The sequence below is a fragment of the Aedes albopictus genome, chromosome 2 (assembly GCF_035046485.1).
Source record: "Aedes albopictus strain Foshan chromosome 2, AalbF5, whole genome shotgun sequence".
NCBI lineage: Eukaryota > Metazoa > Arthropoda > Insecta > Diptera > Culicidae > Aedes > Aedes albopictus.
In genome coordinates this window covers 50,676,331-50,704,328 of record NC_085137.1, presented here as the reverse complement: position 1 = coordinate 50,704,328, position 27,998 = coordinate 50,676,331, and the positions used below count along the sequence as shown (strand labels likewise).

Here is a 27,998-nt window from a genome sequence, read left to right as displayed (position 1 = left end):
TCCTCTAGGAATTATTTCTAATATTCCTCCATGGATTTTTACAGAAGTTTTTTATGAAATCACATACAAAATCCTGGAATAATTCTTCAAGGATTGCATGAAGGAATTTATAAAGTGATCCCTGGAGATACCACTGGAGATTCCAAGAAGAAATTTTTTAACGTTTCTTGAAAGGATTCCTAAACAAAATTCCTTGAACCAAATTCTGAAATAATCGTTGAATTAGTTCCTGGAGGAATTCTTGGGAAATACCTGGAGGAACTTCTTGATATTTCTCAAGAGGAATTCCTCAAAGAATTATGAAAAACTATTAAAGGAATTGAAGGAAAAATTCCTGGAGGAGTTTCTGAAGGGATTTCCAAATCAACCACGGAGCGAATTCTGAAAGAATCCTTGAAAAAATATGCGGGAATCCGTGTAGAAATTGTACACAAAGGTAATGGAGGAACTCTTGAACAAATTTCCAAATTAATTTCTGAAGGGATTCCTGGAGGATGTTGAAAAGCAAACTCTGGAGATACTTCTGAAGGAATCTTAAAGGATTTTTAACAAAATGTTTTATAGGTATTAGTAGACAAAAATCTCGCAGAATAAATAGCACCAGAAATTTAAAAGAAATAAAAAAGAATTCTTAAAGGAACCATCAAACGAAATTTCCAAAATAATTGATTTTTTGAAGGAATGCCTGACAAACTGGATAATATTCTGCAGTGATTCGAAGTAGAATTTCTTGAGACATTCCAGAAAAAACACCAAGAAAAAAATCTCTAAATGGATTCCTGAAGGGTCTGCGGAAATTTTTCTGAAAGAATCCCTGAAAAAAGGTCTAATTTATTTTTAAGAAAAGTTCATAATGTAACCTGTGGAGTAAAAATCGGAGGATCTGGGAAACCTCCTAAGGGAGCTTCTAGAAGAATCTATTGAGAATTTTCTAGAAGAATTTTTGAAGAAATTTCTGAAGGAACCTATCGAAGGATTCCAGCAAAAAAATCAGAAACCATCTAAGCTAAAAAAGCTGAATTTCCGAAGGAATCGATAGAGAAATTTCGGTATGGATATACTGATGAACCTCCTGCGTCAATCTTTTGAAAAATTGCTGAAAAAATAAATGGATGAATCTTTTATTAAACTTGTGAAGGAGTCATTAGAGGACTTGCTGTAAAATCTGTTAAAGTGTATAGTTTGCAGAAAATGATTTTTTTTATGAACAGCTGGATGAATATCTGAAGAAACAGCTGCAAGAATTTCTTGTAGAATTTCTAGATGAATTCCTGGGAAGATAAAAAAATCCTTGAAGAATTTCTCAAGGAAGCAATTTTAGCTGAACTTATAAAAGAGTTCCTGCAATATTTCCAGAAAAGAACCGTAAAAAATGTTTCACCCTGGAGTTTCATAACGGTTTGTACAGTATTCTAAAAGAAATTATTGGATAAATTTCAGAATGAATTTTTAAGCAAACCCCAGGTCCTAGATTAATAAATTGAAGTTGTGTGAACCGCATGAAGAAGTTTGGAAACCCCTGTGCCTCACATGCGATCGATTTTCCTACATGGTAATAGGTCTTTCACGCAGTTGTATGTTCCGCACCCGCTACTTTCCAAAATGAGACTGCAATTCTCGTCGGTGCTTCTGCTTACCTACAGCCTTGACATCGCACTTCAAACTAACGCGCAAATAAGGCAAATTTCTACTTTGAAACAGGTCAAGTGGCACATACACAGTGGCTCTATTTCAACCAAGAATTAGACTCGCGCGAAAGTGTGAAACGGTCTTGACCCTGGGCCACGGCGCACGGTGCGTGCTCTTGTCGGAGAATTATCTGCTGGTGTCGAAAAATGATTGCACAGCGAGAGATCCATTAGCTTAATTATGGTGACCCCTCACCATCCGCAGAAATCGGAAAGCACGCTCACCTCACCGATTGTTGAATGTTTTTTTCTACCGAATTCACCATCAAATCCGGTGCATCCGTGTGAGAGGATCGTCGATTCGTGAAAGATGCTGCTGATCCGATCAACAGTAGGTAATTTGCAACGACAAGTGAAGGTCTCTCCTCTAGGTAATTAGCATCATTTCGGATCGAAGTGTGTTCAGAACATTCCCAACGGGGCCACGTCCGCCAAGAATCCCTTCTCGTACTTTCTTCCGGTCGGTGATGGTGGTGATGGTGGCACCATTTTGACGGTCATTTATTTCGACGACTGAGGCTGCCTGCCATTCATGATGAAACCCATTAGCCCAAATTTTGCCCATGAAAGCGCTGAAGCAGTTTTTTTTCGCGCTCCGCTGCTCAAGATGTGATTAAGGTGTGCAGTGGATGTTTTTATTTTCAGCTCATTCCGAGCTGCCCATAATGGACATTTGTGCTCTAGTTTTGCTGGCTAGTCGGTCACCCTTAGGTGGCCATTGCGTGTGGTACTTTGGTTTAGGTTTCGGGTTGTGTAATTTCGACGAGATGCATTGTTTGTGTGCTTTGGGTTTTGTAAATTGAAGTTGGATTTGGGGCTACAAATTGGGGCTACATTTTCACTGGCATCAACTCGTCGTCGTCGTTTGAAATGTGTTATGTTTCGAAAGTTCTGATGATGGTTAGCACAATTATAACAAATTGGAGCTGAATTGAATGGGCGCAGCTTAATTGATGAATGTTTACAATAGAGCTTGCTCAGCATAGCATATCAAAGCTACAGTATGCTTCGTAAGTGCTCAGGCAACAGTTCCAAGTCCAATAGATTTTGAAGTTCCTTTGCAAACCGGCATAAAACCCACATGACTAAATTTTGGTTTTATGGTATTTAGCTCTGCAAGTTAATAAGGGTATTAACAAACAGAATAAATAACTGCGAAAGCCATGTTCATTGAAATATTTTATGAAATTGCGAATGGAATAATCAAAGGTTGTCTTGGTGATCGCGACGCGTAATCAGGATAATTTTTAATCAACGGGTTTACGCTATTTCAACTATCCTCCTAATGTACACTAATGTTTTATTTTAAACCGATACTTTACAAGAAAAAAGTTAAGTTTTATAATGCTCTTTAAATAACTTTCGTAACCAACTTTATGAAATTGCTAAAAAATGAATAATTAAACTACAACCTTCTGACAACCGCTGTAAGAACGCTGTCTGACCAAGTGGAGGGTATTCAATAAGTCTTTCAAGGCAACCTTGAGAGCAACAAGTCCACAATAAAACCAACATGCTTTTATTTTTGCAATTCACTGCTAAAGTCAAAATTCCGGCGTTGTCATTCTAATGTAAGCTCCGCCAACCCATATTTTCCCCGATAGATTGAAAGCTTTTGGGTGAGATATTGGAAGTTTTCATTGGTTTGTTATTTTTTTTTTCAAGATTTTCTTTACGTTGACCAAAATCGGTGCCCTTTGCATCATGCTGACGTTGTACATTATTGGGTCAAAATGGCCCTAATGCAAAACGAGGGTTAAGGATCCCTGTTCTTTGGTTCAGAAAAGGCGTTCTGTTAACTTATAACTTGACCGAGGCAGATTTCTTGAGAGAACCAGGGTATTCCATAGACTACACACTTATATTTCGTGTAAAACTGCAACTTCAATTTAAATTGAATTATAATTATACTGAATCCCAGACCATTCCCTAACCAAAATCCCAACTTTCTTCGTGAGACACTGGCCTCTCGATGAATAAATGTTATCCCTTTCCTAATATCCCTTCCCATCCTCGTTACGAAGAATACACAACGCTATAGCCAGGTTAATTGAGGTAGGACAAATTGTGCTTCTTTCGCTCAGGAGCGCAATCAATGACGCTTAAACCTAGGCTTGTTAGCCAGGACACACGGTCTAAATATCAGTACTCTATCCCTGAAGCAAAAAGGCCCATGGAGTGACATAAAATCTCTTAGCTACGTCACTCCCAACGGTTGTGTTTAAAAATACTAAAACAGTCACACTCACACCAACACATCTAAATGATCTACACAATTGGCTTTTTAAGCGATGTTGAGATAATTCCATATTTTGAATCTGCTCGCCAAACTAAGCCGAAATCCAAATTTTCATGATTTTGGAGCCCGGGAACCTATTTAAAAATCAATTTGAAGTTTGTATGGGAGAAATTTGTCGAATCACCCCTCGTCGGATTTTGAACTGGACGGAGCTGTCAAGCAGTTGCCCAGCTGTCAAAAGGTGATTTGAATCAATCTTTTTGAAATTGATGTTAGGTGTCAAAAGAAAGTTCTAAAAATCTGAAAAAAATCATAGAGGCTTAGAAAAAGGTGCTCTTTCGTTTAAAAATATAAAATCATTGATTTTTTCTAAATTTAAAAACCCAATTACACTTACACAATCTCAATATTGTCGCATCACTTGCTTATAGTGAATACCAAATCAACCGATTCCAAATCCCATATCATCACATCCTTTCCTATCATCGTAACGAAGGAGATGGCCGGCAATGGAAGTTTTCATGTCTTATCTACTGTAACCTCCGATTGGATAACTGTTCTTTCCCAAAGTGCTATCCGTAAGTAATTGAAATAAAAATATTAAAGTTTCAAACATGACGACTTTCAGTATACAATCTACGAAATACGGCACCACCATTTAAAAAGGGCGTAACTGGAATTGAACGCAGCACCTTCTTCAAAGCTGTAGGATGCAGAGATGAGATTCCGTATTATTCTTTTTTACTATCGTAAAGAGGAGGATGCCGCATTCTAGTACAGGTGGTGAAATGAGATGGAGAAATAAATTACAAACTATGGCTTTAAAAGAATGACTTACTCTCAAAAGCTGTTACGCCATTTTTGAAATGTTGATGCCGGGACATTTAAAGGTGTCTAAAAAAAATATGTTGCTTGAAGTGATTACTTGAAAATCAGCTGAAGGATCATTCTCCTTTCAATAATCCTATAACATTCGTGTTTGCGTATTTGTCTGTCTTTGCGTGGTAATAAAAATTGTTATTAGTATAGAGTTTTAGACAAAACATTAATGATGATGATTAACCTGGGCTTGTTAAGGGAATATCTGTAAATAAAAAAAAATCGGGTTAAGTACGGTTCCTTTGAATTCCACTAAGAATTTGCATCCTTTGACAGATACGTATTTTGACCTCAACTGTAAGGTCGTCTTCAGTGTCTTGTACTTGAGTCGAGTCAAGTACAAGACACTGAAGACGACCTTACAGTTGAGGTCGAAATACGTATCTGTCAAAGGATGCAAATTCTTAGTGGAATTCAAAGGAACCGTACTTAACCCGATTTTCTTTTTATTTAAAACATTAATATTATTTATACCAACTAATCGACAATCAATTTTTACTGAAAAATTCACATTTTGCCCTAAATAACGATTTAATTCTGAATTCTACAAGAACTCTACAACGGATACAGAATATTTTTAGTTTGTTAAAATTCAAAAGAAGAAATAACAATGAAATTTTCATTTAGTCTCTGTGGACATTTAGGAATAAATTCCCTGTATCCGAAACATGGTCATTTTGGATATTTTCGGCAGCTTGATTTTCCTTGTCATGCCGGATTTTTTCGACTAAATTTGCAGAAACCACGTAACTCAATTCGACGAGGAAAGATTTCAGGCCAAATTTGATTTTAACTGATTTCTGAAATCTTTTAAAGATGATTGATGACTCTAGCCACACGACCACGAAGGCTCAACATGCCTTGACGAAGAAAGCAAAGGCTGGCGAATACAGCATAAGTTTCCATAATTTATGAACAGGTTCTACAAATATATTAATAAAGGCTTTTCTGAAGGTTATTTATGTTAGGAATTTCTTGCAAAACTTCTTAATCCGCATTTTTTTTTATCGCAATTCTTTTCCTTCAGAACTCCGCCAAAACTTTGAAGCGAAAATAACCATACCTACAGTAAGTAATACTGACTGTTTTTTAAGAAATTTCTCGAAATTCTGTGAGAATCTCCAATACGAGTCCAACAAGTATTAAAAAAAATCGTTGAAATGTTTTCTGGAGTTTTTTTTCTTTTGAAGCTGTCTGGAAAAGACCTTTCCTTATATTCTGTAAAGAATTTTCCCAAAGTAGGCTACTAATTCACACCGACATTACACGGAAGGTTATGTCTGCCGTTTTTCTGGAAATTTCTTCTTTGGCTTCCTTTTGCATTCGCAAAAATAGTTAAAAATATCTCTTGATTAGATCAACAAAAAATACTTTAGGAAAGTTTTTTTGGAAAATTCTGATGGAGTTCAGCGAAAGCAACTATCAACAATGCAATGGAGAGGATCCAGACTCCTCAGGTACGTGGAACGGCATTCGCGAAACGAACGGTTTGACGAGGAGTACGGAACGGTTTTGGAGAACGCAACCCCAGCTAGGGCTGTCGTGATGCAGAACGTGGAACGTTACTAGTAGGAACGGAAACAGCACATCTGCGTTCCCCTGGAGAAAAACACCGGGTGGAAGAAGAGAAGCATGAACAAAAGTAACATCGTCAAGACTCAAGAAGCACGAAAGCTCTAACCTTATCCCGGAAAGATCCCATACCGCGAGCCGAAATAGGTAGGGGTAAGGACAACAGCATCCCGACGGACCAACATGAGATGGTCGAAAGGTGAAAACAGCACTTCAACGAACACCTGAAGAACGTAGGCACAAGAGACCTAGGTAAAAAAGAAAATGCCAACGTCAGTGAAGCAGAAGGGGAATCTCATAGAGCTACCCACAAGATCAAAAATAACAAAGTAGCGATGGTATCGTCTAGAAACAGCTATCGGTTTTTGAACGAGAGACCTTCCGAGCGATCCCCTCTCAGAATAACGCCTACAAAGCGCTATTCCAGATCATCTTCAGTCGTCTATCACCTAAAGCAAATGAGTTTGTGGGAAGTTATCAAGCCAAATTCATCGACGGCTTGTCTACAATAGACGAGATATTCAATTGCCATGGATAATATCGACAGCTGGCGTACGATTTTTGGGAAATCCAGTCAATTTGTCTGCTTTGCGGCATCGTTATTACTAGAACTTTTGGAACGGTAGAAGAGGGCATAGAACATTCTCGACTCTCGAGGTTAAAAGGCAGCAGCTGCAAACCAATTTTTGTTGTGTACAATGTGACCCTGTCTCATGTTGTTTAAGATGTTAGACTTAATAAATGATTCACCAAATGTTCCAGATCCCGCACACAAACATCAAAGCACTGTTAAAAATGTTATGATTAGTAAGTTAGATAAACACGATCCCAAGCAAAGTTCGCGGACGAAAGAAAAACACTGAAACCACACAACGGGTGGAACTAAAAAAAAACGATGATCTATGTGTTGACTCTATTTTATTTTGGTCGTGCATATTTCACCCCGAACCACAGGTAGATTGGTTTATCGTGACAGAAAAAAAGTTTTCAAACCACACAAACTGATCGCGTCTTCTTCCTTCGCCTTCTACCCAGCAGAGGTGAGTGAGACATGATTCCGGCTAATGTGTGGCTAAAGGAAGATGCTAATTAGTTGCCTTTTAGAGCTGGGTTGCATTTCGGTTCATCTTTTTTTTTTGGCGGTGTGATTTATGGATGTTAAGTTTCTCCTAAGATGACCGGTATCGGAGCCAGCAGGGGACCATTTTCGAGCTATTGCGAAACACCGACGACTACGACGACGACGGTGCTGAATTTGATAAGCTGCCGCTAATGTGCGTTAGAATTGGATATGACATGTTCACGCCTCCTCCTTCTCCCGGGGGTCGGGAAACATGCTCCAGAGTGAAAGCTTGTACAACTAACTCATCGCAGAGAAGCAGGAGACCACGCAATTTCAATGCACACCAGCCACATTGCCAGTGGGCTGGTTGCGTTCGTTGTTGTGGTGGCCTGGCTGGCTGGCAGCTAGCTTTAGCTAACGAGAGCGTGTTTGATGCCAATACGGAGCACAAACAACTAGTCTGCCGCCACGCCGCCGCCGTCCCCGAGAGACAGAGGGGGAGGCGGAATAACCTACGCTAATTTACATAAGCGCGCACTTTTTCGCAAACCGTTTATGAGAGAAAAGTGCACGGGAAAATTGTGCAACCATTTTAGCTTAGCTTTGGAAAACGCCACCGCCTTCGCCTCGGTCGGTCGTCCGCGGTGCGGTGGTGGTAAACAAACAACAACTGACACATTGAGTCGTAATCGGGACTAATTTGAATGGGTATATTGAGGTTCGCCGATCTGGTAGTAAATTGTGCGATTAAAGCAGGATAATGCCTAGATATATGAGTGCGTATGTGACGTTTATTGAACTTACTTCCCGTTAGGTAAGCATAAGGTATGGCTGTGTGGTATACAGCCTGCATCTAATCGGAACATTAAAGGCTTGAAGCGAAAAATTATCGCGGCTTTGCCTAAGCTAACGTTCAGTATAATGAGAAAAGGTCTACTTGCTTGAAATCATGTTCACAAATAGTATGATATGAGAACTTTAACGGTTACTTATTGAAAGTTTTGTTTGATAGTTGATCATTTTCGCACAGAATCCTTGAAATAATTCCTAAATATATCTCGGGAGAAATTTCTAAAGAGAACTAGGGATAATCAACAAAGTCATCCCGGGAGAATCAATTAAGGCATCTTTGGAGAAATTCCTGAAGAAATTCCTAAAGAAATCCAGGAAAAAACAGCATCCTGAATGAATTTCTGATTCAATTTCGGGAATATTCCGTGATAAAATCTGAGAAGAAAAACTTAAAATAATCCCAGGAGGGATAAATAAAGGAATTCCGGATGGAATCCTTGAAAATAATGCTGAAGGAATCTCGGAAAGAACCCTGAAAGGAATCCCGGGGAAAAAAATAAAGAATCTCGGGAGGAATCTCTGATGGAACAATATCGCATAACTTTTCTACTCCGGATGGGATATTCTGGAAGGGGTGCTCAACTTTTTGAAGCGATTGATTGTTGTTGCAATATGTTGTGTGCATTCATACTAATGATATGTATTACCCAGACTCATTTTAATAAAAACAGCAATAAATAAAATTCCTGCTTCACAGGCTATTAGATTCTTTGGCAATCAAAAGCACTAGCAACTTAAGAAATGCCCGTGCATATCACCTTACAGTCAATCTAGTGAAAATTGCGACACATATCGCGCCATGAATTGAAACACTTCATCTCCCTAACCCTCAACCAACCAACCGACCGAGGACCACAACCATGGAGACGACGCGGTCCCAGCTCTTGTCTGATTGCTCGCTCGCCCGCTTCTTCTATACAGATGTCAACTTTTCAGCTCACACATAAGATCAGACTAGCGCTGCTGCTCAGTCAGATTGTCACTGAGCAAATTATGCAACGCGCGAGCGCGCAATCTTTTTTCTCAACCTGCCACATTAACAGAGGGGTATGGTATAATGTGCGCATACGCCACCTTTTTGCTTTCGCATATGCCTACACATTTCAATCAGACAGAAATGTCAGCAAGCAAGCAGCGTAGCATTCGTTATCCCACGATGAGACGGGGATCACGGGTGAGAAGGTGGCGCCTATGGGTTTGAGGCAGGTAAGGAACCCTTTATTGCCCATGTTATGGTTCAGTTCGTTCGATCGAGAATGATAATAAAAATTGAATTCAAATTAGACGTACTTTTCAGTGATTTTGCATAAACATTTACAAATTTCACACGCCAACTTTGTGAATCTACAATTAAAATCATTATCACTACGTGAGATAAAATTTATCATTACATTGATGTAATTTTTAACAATCAACATTGAGTACAGCACTACCACAGACAAACAGACGTAACATTGACAAAATTCCCATGGCCCATGGTTTTCACGATCACTGCAGTTATTACTTTCACAACCAGAGGCGCGCGCATCGTTTTTGTTCGTGTTTGACGTTTCACACTAGCGCCTGCTGTTGACGGTATTGCGAAGCTCAGTGCTTCGCGCAACATCGTCACCAGATGGTGCTTGTGTAACTGAGCGATGATTTTTTAAGGAATTTGTTCTAAGTGTTGCATCTGTTTAGGTATGGCATTGCCTTAACAACTCAAAAATGACCTTGAAACGGGTGGTTCGGCAAGAAGTGCCGAAAGGTAACGGACGATAAGGAAATTGTCAGAAGCCCGATGCTGTTGTCGGGGACCCGGCAGAACAAGGAGCGCTAAAGGGAAGCAAGAGTAGTCGAAATCGAAACCACTACAAAAAGAAAAAAGAGAATGAGGAAATTGTAGTTGCTAAGGCAAAACAGAGTTTGGAACAGACTGATATGCGGAGGTTTTACGAATCTGTCAATGATATGCAGATAAAAATAGCGCCTTCTCCCGTCATGTGCAACGACCGTGATGGAAACTTGGTGACAGACAAAACAATGGTGGCTCCAGATGGAGGAATTGTTGAACGGCGGGAATAAAAGAGCAATAAACAGAATTCAGTTCGACAACGACGGACAGGCTGTGAAACCTCCAACGCTAGACGAAATCAAGACAGTCATTAGAGAGCTGAAGAACAACAAGTCTGCTGTAATGAACGAGCTACTCTAGCAATACCACACCAGCAGCTGTATCAACTTGTACACCATATTGTATTAAAGACATAGGTAGAGGATGAACTGCCTGCTATTTGGATGAATGGTCTCATTTGACCCCTATACATCGACTCGAGTGCGCGAATTATAGAGGAATAACACTTCCCAATCCAACGTACAAAATTTTGTTCAGAATTTTGTTTAAAAGGCTGGGGCCGATCGAGGTGTCTTTCAGACGGACTTGGTGGTCTAGTGGCTACCGCTTCTAATTCGTATGCAGAAGGTCCTTGGTTCAATCCCCGTGGTCGTCGCTTTCTTCCTACTTTGTATCTTTCTTTATACTTTCTCCCTCCTGTCTTCATATACAGCTCATGTATGCTGTTCATGCTCATAGTCATCGATAGAACAGAAACGGAAAAAAAACTGTTTCCTTCCAACTTTCACAGCACTGTATCAATCTATCAGATTATGCCTACGAGTTCTGCAATCTAGCGAACTGTGCCGCATTATCTTCAGTGTAATAACACACACTAATCTTTCACCTCACGCCTGACCTGAAGAGCTTCTTGGAAATAATTTCCACTCAAAGACCTGCCAAAGTTCAAATTTCTAATTATTCCTAATACCCTAGAACGTCCAGTATCTAGTTTCCGTAGAAAGGCTTTTCAAAGGGTTTTAGGAGGGCTACAAAGGGATTTTTATTGAATTGAGGGGGGTGCATGGAGCTTTCAATGAAGTTTCTGAAGGTTTCAAAAGCATTCCAAGGCGGACCAAGACGTTTCAAGTGGTTAAAGAGGATTTTAGCTGGCTTCAAAGGAAGAGATTTTAAGAGGTTTTAGGAGGTGTTTCAAGGCATTCCGAGTGATGTAAGGGCATTTCAAATGAATTTGGAAGACGCTTAAGCGGTTTTTCAGAGGAGACATTGCAAAGCGTTGAAAAGAGTTTTCGGAAGATTCAGTAAACTTTCAAGCAGATTTAAGATCTGTTTCAGCGGGGTTCCGAAGCATTTCAAAAATTTTCAGGAAATTCCAAAGGAATTTCAAAGCGTTTCAAGGGATTTCAGATGCTTTCTGGGGCTTTCGTATCGTGTCTGAAAACTTATGAAAACCTGCGAAACCCTCTGAAGTTCTATGGAATACTCCCGAAACATCCCAGAAAATCCCGAACAAGAACTGGAGCCTCCCTGAATCCTTCTGAAACGTTTATAACACCCCCTGAAGCCCCATGAACCGCCCCTAAAACCCCATGAAATCCGCTGGAACGCATCTGCAATCCTCTGAAATCGCTTAGAGAGTCTCTGAAACTCCCTGAGAACCATATAACGTCCAAAACATGCTGCAGGAACCTGAACACTCTGTAACGCTTCCGAAAGCCATTTAAATTCCTTGCAAACCCATGCAACCTTATGGAAGCCCTGTGGAACACCCCTGGAACCCAACTGAAAGCCCTTGAAAACCTCTGGAACGTCCTTGACACTCCTGGAACGCCCTGAAACCCTTTTGTTCACCCTTGAAAACTCGTGGAATGCATTGAAATCCTCAGAAACACCCCTGAAACTCCCTATAACAACCCAGAAGATCCTTGAAAACTCCTGAAACAGAGTGTATACTCATAACTCAAAATAAAATTCCTTGAGTATACCAGATTTTTCCAGGGAATATTTGAAAATTTTTATTTCGAAAAATAACCCAAATTTTCTGAAAATAATATACTTTTCAAAAACTATAGAAGAACATCCCCAAAAATTAGGTAAACATTTTTCAAGATTTCTGAGAGTTCCTTCCTGGATTTCCGCGGAAGTTTTTCACGAGATATCTGTTGGAGTACCTCCCAATATTTGTTCCAGAGTTTTTCCGATATGCTTCCAGAGTTTGCCGCTTGATTCATCTTGAGGATTAATCCAAAATTATTTAAAATTCCTTCACGAATGTCACTTAGTGGTTTTCCTGGGTAACTTTTCAACAGTTTATCTCGGGATTTTTACCGATAGTTTTCCAATATTTCTCTTGAAGTTCTTCACGGAATTTCGCCCGTAACTGCTCCCAGGATTCCATGTGGTTTTCAAAGTTCCTCTTTGGATGTCCGCAATATTTCCTCTCGGGATTATTTTTAGTTCTTTTTTACAGGATGTCTTTTTTTTTTCTCAGGCTTCTTTCTGAAGTTCCAGTCAATATTTCTTCAATAAGACTTTTCGGAGAATAATTTCTTATACGGAATTTCGTAAGTTATCCAAGGAGACATTCTGAGGAAAACCCGTGAAAATATCCCTACAAGAGCTCTGGCAATTTCCGGTAAAGATTCCGGGAAGAGTTCTTGGAATAATGCAGAGAAAATCTGTATCTCAGAAAACCGGTACAACTACGAGGAACAGCCTGGCTCTGAAAGAAAACACGGGAAGAATTTAATAAGAAAAAAAAATCAGCAATAGCTCCTGTAGAAATCCCAGAAAGCACTCCGGAAAAAATATTAGGAAAAAGTCCAGGATAAATTTAGAAAAAAAAACTCTGAGAGACACACCGGCAGGAATCGTCTGAGAGAAGTTTCAGGAGAAACTTCGATAAAAATCTCGGATAAAACTTCAAGGACCGAAACGTCGGATGAAATAGAATCACCCCGCTTATAATTTTTCCGGACCGAAAAGCCAATTGTAGAGGGATAATTTTGCCAATCAGACGGTCGGTTTCACAATTAGCTCTTACAAGGGAAAAACGTTGGAAGATATCTTTGGAGGTACTCCTGCCGGAAATTCGTGGAATTCTCCTTAGAAAATTCTTGGAGGAACTCTAGCAGAACCCGACCAGAAAAATCTATCAAGTTTATAACACATTGTGTTATGATGTTATAAAAATTTTCGATAACTTATTATGTTATAAACTAGGTGCAGGATGATGTTAAAATAACTAAAATTGTAACAAAAAGTACACCGGTTTAATCAAAATAATAACCTATTTTGTTATGATCTGCTCAATATTATAACTAAAAACGATATAAGTTTAAGCTTCAAGAAAACTAGTTCCTGTCATATTTTGATACAATTGTACAAAATGATTTTCTGAATGTCAAGTAATTGAAACTAAAGTATTTCACGATGATTTATTAAACAACATTTATAACATAATATGATATAATTGAGATATAATATTTTTAAACTCCAAAGATATTAAAACTTGATTATATCACGATGAGTTATAAATATCAGGGTTTGTTATAATAATGTTATATTTTTGTTAGAATCTTCTAGTCGGGAAATCGCAGGAATAACTCCTGTAGCAACTCTGAGAGAAATTCTGGGACGATTTCTTGAGAATCGCGTAAAATCCCCAAGAGGAATCATGAGAGAAATTCTAGGGGAAGTTCCGCGACAACTTCTATGATTTATCCCGATGGAAATTTTTATAGATAAAATAGGATCAATTCTGGTAGAAATCCTACGAAATTGTCTTTGAGCAAAACGCAGGAGGAACTCCGGGAAAATTCCACGAGAGGCTTTGGGAGCAATACCGGTGAGAACTTCTGGGAAGAAATACTGTAGCATCCTCGTGCAAAACTTCAGAAGAAATCGGCCGGAATTCAGGAATCCTGGGAAAAAAATGTTGGAAGGATACCGGAAGTATACTTATCCGGGAAAAATTCAAGAAGAAATTCCAAAAAAATTGGCGTGAAAAATACAGAAGGAATTTTGTGAGAAATCCTGGGAGGCATTCCAGGAAGTATTTTTAAGGAAGTTTCAGAAAGAAACTCTGATGGAATTTCTGAAAAAATCATTGTAGCTGATTTTTTACACGGATATTCCAGGTTTATCCACGTCCACGTGCAATTTGCAGCATCTTATCGGAATCGTTGGCTTGTCGGAAATATCTGCTAGGTCTATGAGCTCTCCTTGTGTTTCACGATTATCCAGATTCCTTCTTGTTTCAAGTTGAGATTTGCGAATAAACATTCAGAGGAATTTTTAACATCTTCACGGAACCACAAGCTTCCAGTAAGAACCTGCAGCATTACGGGAAAAGATTTGTTTTGTCAGTTTGTTCTTACTACAAACATATAGTAAAACCTCATGTTCGAAAGAAGAAAATATTGCATACTCGAAAACTTTTTTATTCATACCAACAACTCAGTAACCTCTATGGACTCTTCTTTTGAGTACATCTGCAAGTAGTAAAGTGCACTACTTTTACGACTCAATGTTTTATTTTTATCAGAATAAAATTTCCCTGAGTACTGAAGATATTCCCTGAGTATTCCAGGTTTTTCCCTTTCAAATAAAATTCCCTGAGGATTCCCTGTTTTCCAATTTTTTCCCCGGTAATAGACACCCTATGAAACGCCTCTGAAATTCTCTAGAACACCCCTGGAATGCCCCTGACACCCCTTAGGGGCTGTCCATAAACCACGTGGTCATGGGGGGGTTCGGCCAATGACCATTTTGTATGGAAGAAAAAAAAATTTGTGTGGACTAATGACCACGCGGGGGGGGGTTGAGAAGTCCCAAAAAAATGACCACGTGGTTTATGGACAGCCCCTTAGAACACAACCACCTGTAACACGCTTGAAACCTCTGGAACGTGCCTGAACCTTTCCGAAACACCATGGAATCTGAACACCTTGTACACCTCTGAATTTCCTGGAACGCCCCTGCAATCACCGAAAGCGCCCGTGAAACACCCTGAAACTCCTAGAAACGCCTCTGAAGCTGCTGGATTATCCATGAAACACGCTTTCACATCCTTTGAGACTATCTGAACACTTCTGGAAATGGAAGGCCTGTGAAATCGAAAACAAACCTGGCAAATCATGCTCATAGTTTAAGTTATGCCAGTGTTCAACATTAACAATTGGATCTGGGATGCATAATTCTAATGTGGTGAAAAACAATAATTTATTTGATAAAATCGCGCTGAGAAGGTATTTTTAAACATTGCAAAAATGTAAAGAACATTCTCCCGGTTCTTGTAACTATGATGTGACTTTGACATTTGAGTATGCTAGCAAAGCTTATTTCGTAGCATCGAATTCTTAAATTTTAATTCAATAATTGTGCTATTGTGCACCGCCTCCGAACTTCCGGAAGCAACGGTGAGAAGAGGCTGGAAGAAGACCAGCAGTGGCTGCGAGTACGAATGCAAAATTGGAAGGTTTCGCGTGTACGGTTTAATGTGTACGTCGCAGTAAAAAATTGAATACTTTTCAATTTGACAAAATGTTGAATATTGGGGACGAATTAAAAAGTGTACTATGACCGGGGTAAGACAGTACATATTCAGATTCGAAAGTTTTTCAAAATGTCTTTATAACATCATTGTGGCTTGGGTACCTTCTCATTGCTCGATTATAGGTAATGAAAGCGGACTTTGTGGCCTGGACCCATAATCGCTTGTAATAGAATATTTGGTCGCGTAATATTACTAATGGCACTGTGACCCTAGTGCACTGGGCTTAATTGACTGCTTGATAAACGCAGGCACTACCACAAGATTAACAACCGTTTTGAGAATATGATTGTTATGCCACTTAAACTGATACTGGACCTGAGTGGGTCCAATTTCAATCTCCCACTCGCAAATGCTACAGTCACACATCATCTTCTAGACACGGTTTATTTTTGCACGATTGTGACAACGACAACGCGTTGCGACGACGATCATCTTCTTTGGTATTTATCTGTTCTGTACCCCAAAAGTCATCGTCCCAGCCCGGCCCGGGTCCAGCATCGATCCGAGAGCCGATGATGGGTGGTGGCGACGGCAACTGAGGCCACGCGGTGCGGGGAGGTATGCAATTTCTCATCGAACAAAAATGAAAAGAAGCGGGTTTTTATTTATTTGCTTCAACTTATCGCCGTAAAGTGAGTAAACCGGCTTCGGCGACAACGACGAACGACGACGACGACGGCCCATTTAGTGGCAACGAACAACTCTTCTGTCTTGGTTTGGCTGCGCCGCGTGGTCAAGTCGATCGACTTGCACTTCTGATGACACACTTTTCCAAGACATCTCGCTGTCGTATCTCGCCGTCGTCGTGTTCGTCCACCGGTGTAGTGATGGGCAGCCTTTTCCCTACACTAGCTAGCATGGATGCCGTGGTCGCAGTGCTGCCCCCAAAACAACCCATATAAGTTCAATGAATGAAAATGTGTTTATTGCCTTTCCTTGGCGCTTCTTGTTTGTATACACACACTTCCTGGATTGTGGGAGACTTTTTCGAACTTTTACTTTCACAGTTGTGGAGTCGGGTTGGGATACACCCAACCGGAGAATGCAATACGTTTGCGTTCAGTCTTCTTCATTGCTTCCGTAGCTATTCAGGAAGACCATGCCGAGGGTATCTGCTTTCGGTTCCTGATTTCTTTTCTGTAGATCAAACGAGAATTTTAAATGTTGAATGTTGAATCATATTGAATTTCGCTTCAGAAAGTGTGACCCAATATTCAATATACAAAGGATGAATTAATAATGTAGTATGGAACGAGCTCACCAATATATCTATATAAAAACCCTTTTTCTTTATGGCCTACGTTCCCACTGGGACTTGGCCTGCCTCGCTTCAACTGAGTGTTCTTTGACCACTTCCACAGTTATTAATTGAAGGACTTTCTTTGTCTGCCATTGCATGCATTTGTATATTGTGAGGCAAGTATGTACAATGATACACTATGCCTAGGGAATCGAGAAGAATTTCCCGACCGGAACGAAAATCGAACCCGTCGTCTCCGGATTGACGATCCATAGCTTTAACCACTAGGCTAACTGGAGACCCCTATTTAAAACCCCTAAAGAGACACGCTTACCTTGTAAAAAAGATAGGTTCAACTGTCGACGACAATAATAATATTTCAAAAACCCTGCCATCTTTCCAAATATGAGAATAGAAAACAGGAAAGCATCAAGATCAACGATGATCTGGTAATTTTACGCCATAACGTGCCATTTCAAGGTGATCTACCAGCGTTACAACCCACAAAAAAACAAGCATCAAACAGCGGTAAACGAACCAATTCGAAACTGTACACTATTCAATGGAACAGTCAGTCAACCGTAAGTGCATGCTGAGGTTCATACCAACCGGACGTGGAGGGCGTATTGCCGAAGCAGCAGCACAATACTGCTGTTATGTCCCGTATAAACGAGGGGCAGTAGAAGACCTTGCGATATTGCGCGAGATCGGCGACATTGAACGACCATCACCACACACAGCGAGAACTCGTGCCCAACAACGCCAACAACGGTGGAACTAATAACACGTTTGAATTGTTCTAGGTTTTCTACGATTTTTTTTTATCCCCGCCCTTGCGACCCCTGCCGGGGTCTACGGTCGCCGCCGTCATGCACCACAATCAGCTTGCCGTATAGAATGCGGCACAGCACGGCGTCGTCAAACGAAGGTTCTAAACCTATGCCTGCATAGTATGCAGGCACGCCACACACGGGTATTGGACAAATTGTACCACACGGTGCTCGATGCTACATTTTTGATGATATCGCATCGTCGACACACAGCAGCGCAGTCTGCTACTTATGGTCACGCGTTAGAAATAACGACTATGATGACGACCAGCAGCAGTAGCGGCGGCATAACGGGCATAACAATGGACAAAGCGAAATCAAGTGCAAGCGATTATCTCAAATACCTTCGTATAGACGTATAAGCAGGCATATAGGCGGATTGACACATAAGCATTGCATTGCGAAATTTCCATCCCTTCTAGAAGAATGTTTTTAAATTTATTAACAATTTTTGTCGTCCTTTTTTCTCAAGAACATATTTCTTCAACTTTGTTAAGACCCAAACGTTACTTATTATGGAACAAAAACGAGAGTTCCTAGACAACTTTTTAAGGGATTTAACCCTTTGAAGCCGGAATTTTTCCAAGCGTTGTTCTGGAGCTTTTTCTACGTTTTTCTGTAGTTTTGGTGTTCAATAGTATAAAAACGGTTGAATATTATGCGGAATATTTTTCCTGGACATCCTAGTTCATCCAAACTATTCTTGAGTTTAGATCCTTATGTCTATGGGTGTAACGGTAATATCTTTCATTATACAAAGCTACGATTTGTAATCTATCATGTCCAGTAAGTCTTCTGAAAATTAAATAGACAGTATCAGATCAGTCTGGGTATCCTAGGTCATCCAAACTGTTCTTGAGTTTAGATCCTAAAGTCTGCGGGTGTAGCGGTAACAGCTTTCATTATACAAAGCTGCGATTTGTAATCCATCATGTCCAGCAAGTCTTCTGAAAGGTAAATAAACAATATCAGATCAGTTGGGATATCCTAGGTCATCCAAACTGTCATTGAGTTTAGATCCTAAAGTCTATGGGTGTAACGGTAACTGTTTTCATTATACAAAGCTACGATTTGTAATCTATCATGACCAGTAAATCATCTGAGAGTTCAATAGACAATATCAGATCCGTCGGGGTATCCTAGGTCATCCAAACTGTCCTTGAGTTTAGATCCTTAAGTCTATGGGTGTAACGGTAACTTCTTTCATTACACAAAGCTACAATTTGCAATCTATTATGTCCAGTAAGTCTTCTGTATGTTCAATAGACAGTATCAGATCAGTCGGAATATCCTAGGTCATCCAAACTGTTCTTGAGTTTAGATGCTAAAGTCTGCGGGTGCAACGGTAACTTCTTTCTGTACACAAAGCTACGATTTGTAATCTATCATGTCCAGCAAGTCTTCTGAAAGGTAAATAGACAATATCAGATCAGCAGGAATATCCGAGATCATCCAAACTGTTCTTGCTTTTAGATCTCAAAGTCTGCGGGTGTAACGGTAACTTCTTTCATTATACAAAGCTACGATTTGTGATCTATCATATCCATTCAGTATTCTGAAGGTTCAGCGGTAATTTCTTTCTGGCTTGCAGTCTTATGTGTTGACTCACGAAACAATTATTTATGTGAGCCAACACATAAGACTGCAAGCCAGAAAGAAATTACCGCTGTAACTCTCTCAGCCAAAAACAATTCAAAACGAATTTAAAAGTTAAATAGACAGTATCAGATCAGTCGAGATATCCTAGGTCATCCAAACTGTTCTTGAGTTTAGATCCTAAAGTCTATGGGTGTAACGGTAACTGCTTTTATTACACAAAGCTGCGATTTGTAATCTATCATGTCCAGAAAATCTTCTGAAAGGTAAATAGACAGTATCAGATCAGTCGGGGTATCCTAGGTCATCCAAACTGATCTTGAGTTTAGATCCTAAAGTCTGCGGATGTAACGGTAACTTCTTTCATTATACAAAGCTGCGATTTGTAATCTATCATGTCCAGCAAGTATTCTTAAAGTTTAATAGACAGTATCAGATCAGTCGGGATATCCTAGTTCATCCAAACTATTCTTGAGTTTAGATCCTAAAGTCTACGGGTGTAACGATAACTTATTTCATTATACAAAGCTACAATTTGTAATCTATCATGTCCAGTAAGTCTTCTGAAAATTCAATAGACAATATCAGATCAGTCGGGGTATCCTAGGTCATCCAAACTGTTCTTCCCATGATCGCATAGTCGACGTAACCACCATTGCCAATGTCAGTATTCACTAGCTAATATCTATCACATGTTCACAATTGTTACCAGTTTTATTCAATAGAGCACAAGATCTAATCACTAGTTATATGTCAAAGTGAAAAAAAAAAATTCTCAAACTTCCCATTTATCATTGCTAAAATTTCAAAAGTGTGTTGAAAACTACAATGGCGCTTACGTCAACTATGCGAATATAGGTAGTGTTGTTGAGTTGAGATCCTGAAGTCTGTGGGTGTAACGGTAACTTCTTTCATTTTACAAAGCTACGATTTGTAATCTATCATGTCCAGTAAGTCTTCTGAAAGGAAATTGGACAATATCAGATCAGTCGAGATATCCTAGCTCATCCAAACTATACTTGAGTTTAGATCGTAAAGTCTACGGGTGTAACGCTAACTTCTTTCATTAAAAGCTACGGTTTGTAATCTATCATGTCCAGCAAGTCTTCTGAAAGTTGCAAAGGTTGTTTTTATCAACTAACCTTCATAACAGTAAGAAGCCCATAATATCCCAAAAATATATAACAACGCACATTATTTCTCTAACTGCTTTGGTAAGTACAGTGGATTATGTAACACCTGACCGTAGTGGCAAAAGCTATTATCACAAGTGTAGACCTGAAGCTATGGCCTCCGGAGTACTGATGTTGATCTGGAATATCTCAAAACGATCTTGAAATGACTCATCGACATGCCAGGGGGATTACAGATTATAGTCTAAAGTTCATTGTGAGAATTGCTACTGTTACTACCAAGAGCTAAACTTCAGGATAAATTGGACGACTCTCAATGTCCCAAAGGTTCATAATAATATATAGAAGACTTCAGGTTGGTCCAGTCACCGCTATTGATTATGAAACGTTACTCAGTATGTCAGATATAGCTGATGTTACGAGTGTAGACCTGAAGCTCTGAACTCATAGATAGTTTGGCTGACCTGGAAGGAACATTCCCATAGTGTCTCTAAATGATATTTAAGATTTCAAGAGCTTCACGGATCTCAGCAGATTATGCTATGCTATTATTGATGGTGAAAACAAATAAAGTTTTTCTGAAAGATTTGAAGGACTTCATTATAGAACAGTTTAGATGACCGTGATTGTCCCAAAGGTTTATTACAAAAAAGTAGACTTCAGATTGCTCCAGTAACTGCGGTTGATTATGCAGCGTTACTCAATATAACAGATATGGATACTGTTACGAGTTGCAAGTCCTGAATTCCAAGGTAGTTTGGCTTACCTGGAATATTCCTGAAGTGTCTCTAAATGACACTTGAGATTTCAAGAGCTTCGCAAATCCCAGCACGTTATGCAATATTATTATTTATGGCAAAACACATAAAGTTATTCTTGTAGATTTACAGGACTTAATTATAGAACAGTTTGGACGAACCTGAATGTCCCAAAGAATTATAACAAAAAATTAGACTTCAGATTGGTCCAGTATCCACGGATAAATGTGCAACGTTACGCAGTATAACAGATATGACTGTTGTTACGAGTGTAGACCTGAAGTCCTGAACTCCAATGTAGTTTGCTGAGCTGAAATATACCTGTAGTGTCTCTGAATGACATTTGAGATTTCAAGAGCTCCGTGGACCCCAGCAGATTATACAATACTATTATATATGGTGAAAACACATAAAGTTGTTCTTGTAGATTTGAAGGACTTCATTATAGAACAGTTTGGACGACCCTAGATGTCCCAAAGGTTTATAATAAGCTAGTAAACTCCAGATTGTTCCAGTAACTGCAGTTGATTATGCAGCGTTTTTCAATACAACAGATATGGATACTGTTACTATTGTAGACCTGAAGTCCTGGACTTCAAGGTAGTTTGGCTGACCTGAAATATCCCTATAGTGTCTATAAATGACATAGTAGATGTCAAGAGCTTCACATATCTCAGTAGGTTATGCAATGCTATTCATTGTGGCGAAAATACATAAAATTATTCTTGTAGGTTTGAAGGACTTCACTATAGGACAGTTTGGAACAACTAGAACATCCCAGAATATGAAATACCTTTTGATATTCCTGATAAAGGATAAATGGATAAATATACACCAAACTCACATCCAAATTCAGCTTTTAGAACAACTGGTATGTCAATTATTTCGTTTTCGCAATTTTCATGGTGTTCAGGATGTTCTAGGTTATCAATGAAGTCCCAAAAACAAATATCCCCATTTTTCCCTAATAGACTCAATTTGCAACAACTTTACCGAAGACAGTATTCTGATTTATCGAATGGGTGAATTTATACAGTCGTTTCTATGTTGGGGTCATATATGACCCCTCCGGCTCCAAAGGGTTAAAATAGATGAAATTGTGAAAAAATCGCGTTCTGGTTGGATTTGAACCTACGATTCCGTATTCGCCAGACCGGCGCTTTAACCAACTAAGCCACAGAACAGGCAACGATTCTGCGGAATAGAAAGCCAAACTGACTCCAAACTGAACACTGCTATTATCACAAATACGTAATGAAGATTGCTACAAATTATCCAAAAAGCAAATTGAATCATCAAGGAATCTGGATAATCGTGCTACAGGAACAAAGAGGGGGGCTCTTAGATCAAACGGATATTTTTGACAAGTTTCTTCTTTAGAGAACCTTCTTGGAATACGTTCCAAAATCTCTAACAAGGCACCTTTCGTATTTTCTATTTCTTCTTATCTCAGCTTGAAGTTTTTTTTAATTCTTAATCACTTAACCTAATTTTCATCTCTATTGTCCACTAGTGCACTACGTGAGCGATTTCATTTGACAGCTGCACTTACTAGTTGCCTTTCTGCTGCTTTCACTTTTTCTACTCTATACATGGTAGAATGATGAGCACAAGGATGACGGATGGCCGTTCTTCCTTTCCAGTCCGATTGGGGGTCCATTATGAGTAGCAGGTCACCGATATCCAGGTATCCGGGTCCGTTTGAGCCACGGGGCTCAGAAGAGCGTCAGTTTCAGCCGCTCTCGGGGGAAAAGCAACTGACGAAAAATTGCAAGTGCCGGGGCTGGGAATCAAACCCATGACCATCCGCATATGAAGCGAACGTGTGACCAACTACGCCACGGGCCTCGACATTAAAACTTAAAGTTATGGTGCAAGATCATGAAGCTAGAGCCCGAATTCCGGACCGCTTAAATCCATACTCGATCGGACTAAAACTAAACTAAAACAAAAATAATACTTTTTTAAGTTCAGCAAAACCGTTTTGACCAGAAAACTATAAAGATTGAATCCTTGAAAAAGCCCCCAACGGACCGAAACGTCGGGAATTATAAAAATAATCGCTGATAGGAGGACTGGTAGAAAACGAGAGGATTAAAATGATGTCAAGTCAATCGGTCGAAGGTCAGTAGGCCGAATGGTCATTGGGTCTTCTTCTTGACGTAACTTCTTCCCCACTGGGGCAAAGCCTGCTTCTCAGCATAGTGTTCTATGAGCACTTCCACAATTATTAACTGAGAGCTTCCTTCAATAACCATTAGCTTGTGTAGATCGTATTGCAAACACGAAGATCAAAGAAAGTCTAAGAAATTTGCATTATGCTCAGCATGGTTATGCAAAATACGTAAAACTTATTGGTATTTGAAAATTATGGTTTTCCTGCTGATATTCAAACCATAAAATTTTCCTTCTTTTAAACATAAGCTATTTTTACGGTTGTTTTTAACTTTTTTGACAATAAGTGCCAAAAACTATTTTAACAATTAAACTAGTTAAAATAATTTTTGTCACTTATTGTCGAAAAAAATAAAAACAACCGTAAAACAGTAGTTCCTTTTCCAGCTTGAAAACTGCTGATTTTTTATTCGTACTGATAACTATTCGGCCTAATGACCATTCGGTTTAATGACCTTCGACCGAATGGCTTTCGGCCTAATGACCCAGCATAGATTAAAATATTTATCTTCGTAAACAAGTTTACGAAAATGGCAAAAGGTTAATGCGACCATGATACCAAATTGCAAATTGCAAAAATGATCATATGTTCCATAAAAATGTACAATGTTGCCCATTAACAATTGAAAACGTTCCATACTTTACAGAAAATGTACAGGAAAACATAAAACAACCTAAAAACATTTAGGCGCGATTTTGTTTTTTTTTTTATGAAGCGTTTTGGTTTTTTCTATTCAGTAATATGGATACAGTATTTTTATGGAGCTTACTAGAATTTTTTTTTTGGACGAAATTTTACATGTAATGGGAAAATTTGTTGTTTTACCGGTACATTGCCAGCACAAGTATGGAACGTTTTCAATTCTTTCTGGGTAGCATTGCAAATTTTTTGGAACATAAGTTCATTTTTTATGAAACGCTTTTTTGATTTTCTATGGAGCGTTACAAGCTATTTATGGGTGAAATAAATAGGCTGCTGGTAAAATCCATCCATAAAGTCCTTGCTGAGGTTTCTATCCTTCTGAAATTCCTGAATTTTCCCCAGCATTCTTGAATTTATACCGGTGGCTCTTACAGATTCCTACCGGCATTTTTGCAAGATTCGAACAATTCCTCCTTGAGAAACTTCCAGCATTCCTTATACCTACTGATAGCTCCTACTGTCTCTCCCGAGGATCCTGCAGAATTTCTCCCAAAGTTTCTCTCGAATTTGCATCTAGAGCCCCTCGCGGTCCTAAAGTTCCTCCTCTTTTTAACCAATGAAATCGTGGTACTTTTTACAGGAGTTTCTCTCAGCATACATATTTCTCAGATGTTGTCCCGGAATTTCTTTTCTCTTTTATTATTATTCAGGATTCATTTCGATTTTCTCTGATTTCCCGCAATTTTTCCGGTGTTCCTCTCGGGATTTCTTTAGGCTCTTGCTCGAATTTCTTCCAGAGTTCCTACAGGAGTTATTCCTGGGGTTAAGAGTTCTTCCAAGGATATCTACAGGAGTTGTGCACGATTTTTTTTTTCAGGAACACATCTCGGAATTTCTTCCACAGGTTCTTCTTGCATAGCTCCCACAGTCCCCAATGGGATTTCTTCCAAATTTTTCAGGAGCTTTCTTCTAGAAACTAGAAGCATTTCCTCACTTTTTGGTTTTTGATTTTTTATTAAATAACGAAGCAATATTTTCAAAATTTGTTTTCGTACACATGTAGCGTATGGATCAAGGTATCTCTTGAATTTTTTTCCTAGTGGAAAATGTTTTTCGTTTTTGCAAAAACCATTTTTTTTTAAAACAGTCAATTCTGACTATACATGTCAATAGTTGCTCTTCCGTGATTGATCTGAACTGGTACCAGTTGCACTGTGATCCAACTGAATAAGGGGCTGGGACATTCCACTTATTCTCAAAGTGCAGTTTTAGCAGCTCATGCATATTTGATCAATAACGGCGCCGGCCAAGTCCTTATAGTCAGCTGGGAAGGGAAAGGAATGTTAGAGTGTACTGGTTGTTGCTACTAGAGACCGAGAGCACTCTGCGTCCCACAACCCGCACGGACTGGGGTATTTGTTAGACGGAAAGGATGGGAGATCTGGGAGTCACCGTTGGGTCGGTGATGCGATCCATGGATAGGGTTATTTATAGTGTTCGTGATAGATTGTGTGGTGAATAAGGTGAATAAGGTCAAGCGGCACAGCACGCTTTGGTTGCATAACTTATAGGCGTTATATATACACTGTGCTGTGAGTGGAAGTTGGAAGGGAGGGAAACGACTTTTTTCAATTCGTTTCTGGTTCTAGCGATGGCTATGAACATATGAATATACATGAGTTGTATATGTAGAGAAGAGAGAGTGAGAGAAAGTGGATAGAAAGATACAAAGTAGGATGAAAAGGACGGGCCAGGGATTGAACCCATGACCTTCTGCATACGAATCAGAAGCGGTAGCCACTAGACCACCAAGCCCGTGCTAATGTTTTTCGTTTTTGCAAAAACCATTTTTGAACAAAATTTCACAAAAATGGTTTCCACAAAAATGGTGAACATTTTCCACCACAAAAAAAAAACAGAAGATACCTTGATCCATACTCTACATGTGTACGAAAACCGATTTTGAAAATATTGCTTCGTTATTTAATACAAAATCAAAAACCAAAAAAAATGAGGAAATGCTTCCAGTTTCGCCTTAAGTTTCAGCAGTAGAATCTACAGGATACATTTTAGGAAGTCTTGTTGAATTACTAACGCGGGGGTAACCGAGAAGTTTAAAGAAATTCCCGGATAAATATCGGAAAAATATCGGAAGGAGTCCAATCTTGTGAAATCTTGTGAGAAACACCGGGAAAACCTCTTGGAGATATCTCTATAGAAACTTCGGAAGAAATCCCGGAAAAACTAGGACATTTTACAAAAAAACATCCAGGGAGTAATCCACGAAAGGAATTATTAGGGAAATTTCAGAAGAAATTTCAAAAACTTTCAAGATAAACCCCGAGATGAATTTCAACATTAATCCCTAAAAATTCTCTGAAAACAAACCCTGGAAGGGCATCTGCAGAAATCTCGCAAAAATTCTGAAATGAGCTCTTGAAAAACCATTCTGGAAAAAAACTAAGAGAAATTATCTTGAAAAAGCTTTGGATAAATTTGGGAAAGATCTCCATAAGGAAATCAGTAAGAAACTCTGTAAGCATGTTGGGAAAGTCTCTAGAAGAAACCCCGGGAGGTACTTCTGTAGAGAAACCGTGGAACGAACTCTGGTAAAAATCCCAGGAAAAACACTTAGTTATCCTCGAAGAAACTTTGAGAGCAAATCTGAAAAAAAAACCTCTAGATGGAATCTTTTCTCCCAAGAATTAAGAAAAAAAAACCTCGGAAAACGTCCAGGAAAAATCTTTGAAAGTTTCAAGGAAGAACTCCGAGATAAATCCCGGAAGAAAAATTGATAAACTACGATACAAATCCAAGAAGAAATTCCGGAAGAAAATCAAGAAAGAATCCGGTATAGCATTTCGGGAGAAAGCCTCAGAGAAATGGAGGAACAATTTCTGGATAGATTTCCAAGTAAAGTCATAAACAAATCTTAGGAATACTTCCTAAGCCCTGGAAGATTGCTTGGGATAGGTTTTTTTTTTGGAGTTTACTGAATCAGGATCATCGGTACCACCCATATTGATTCGATTTTTTTTATGTTCGCTATATTTTCCAGTTTTCGGTAGAATTTTCATCGGAATCGCAACACTACTGCACCACCATTAACAACCTTCGGGGCTGACTACTTAAACATTGTAGTAAATACTACTTTTGATTATGTCATTATTATTATATTTATTTATATAATATTTATTCTTCTGGATTCTACATTTTATTTATTCTTCTGAATTTTCTTTATTAGCTTATGTTTCGGGAAGCCATCTAGGAATATATTTTTTTCATTTTTGAAAGAACTTTATCAAGAAAAATTCGTATTCAAGCATGTTAGTGACAATTACTGCAAACTTTTAAGTGCTTTTTTATAGTGTGTTCAAAAATTTGAAAGGCAAAAAATTGTAAATTTTTGATTGAATTCTTGATTTTATTTCTGAAGCCAGATTTGAAAAATGGGCAGTGTAATGTTCATGTAGATTTTCCTAGAAGAAGTTTTCACCGTAACTGTAGGAGTTTCTCTTGTAAGTTTAAAAAAAAAATATCATCAAAATCTTTAAGATATTCGTCTAGAGCTCCGCCATATTCGTACACAATATTCATCAAAAACCTCAATCGAACTCTACCACAAATTTCTTCAAGGACTTCTAAAAAGTTTCCTGAAACTCCACACGAAATCGGTAGGAAATTCGTATACGAAATTACGGGACTTATTTTGTTTGATTTTTAAGAAATCCAGTTATAGGTTTAATTCTTTTACAAATGCCTCCATGGAATTGACAATCTTCTGCTCAGGTAGTAATAAAAGCATATTGTTATGTTCCTTCATATTTATCGTCCCTTTTATGTTTATAAACCTGACTACGCTTTTAGACAATCAGCCGTACATCCAACAAAAAACCCCACTAAATAATTTATGATGGCAAAACTTCAACACAGGTATGT

General features: G+C 38.9%; 1 protein-coding gene across 2 annotated transcripts in view; it reads right to left on the bottom strand.

Moving 5' to 3' along the window:
• The window catches only part of LOC109421539 (GATA zinc finger domain-containing protein 11), a 321,415-nt gene that overhangs the window by 290,827 nt on the left and 2,590 nt on the right, over positions 1-27,998 (bottom strand). The window lies entirely within an intron of this gene.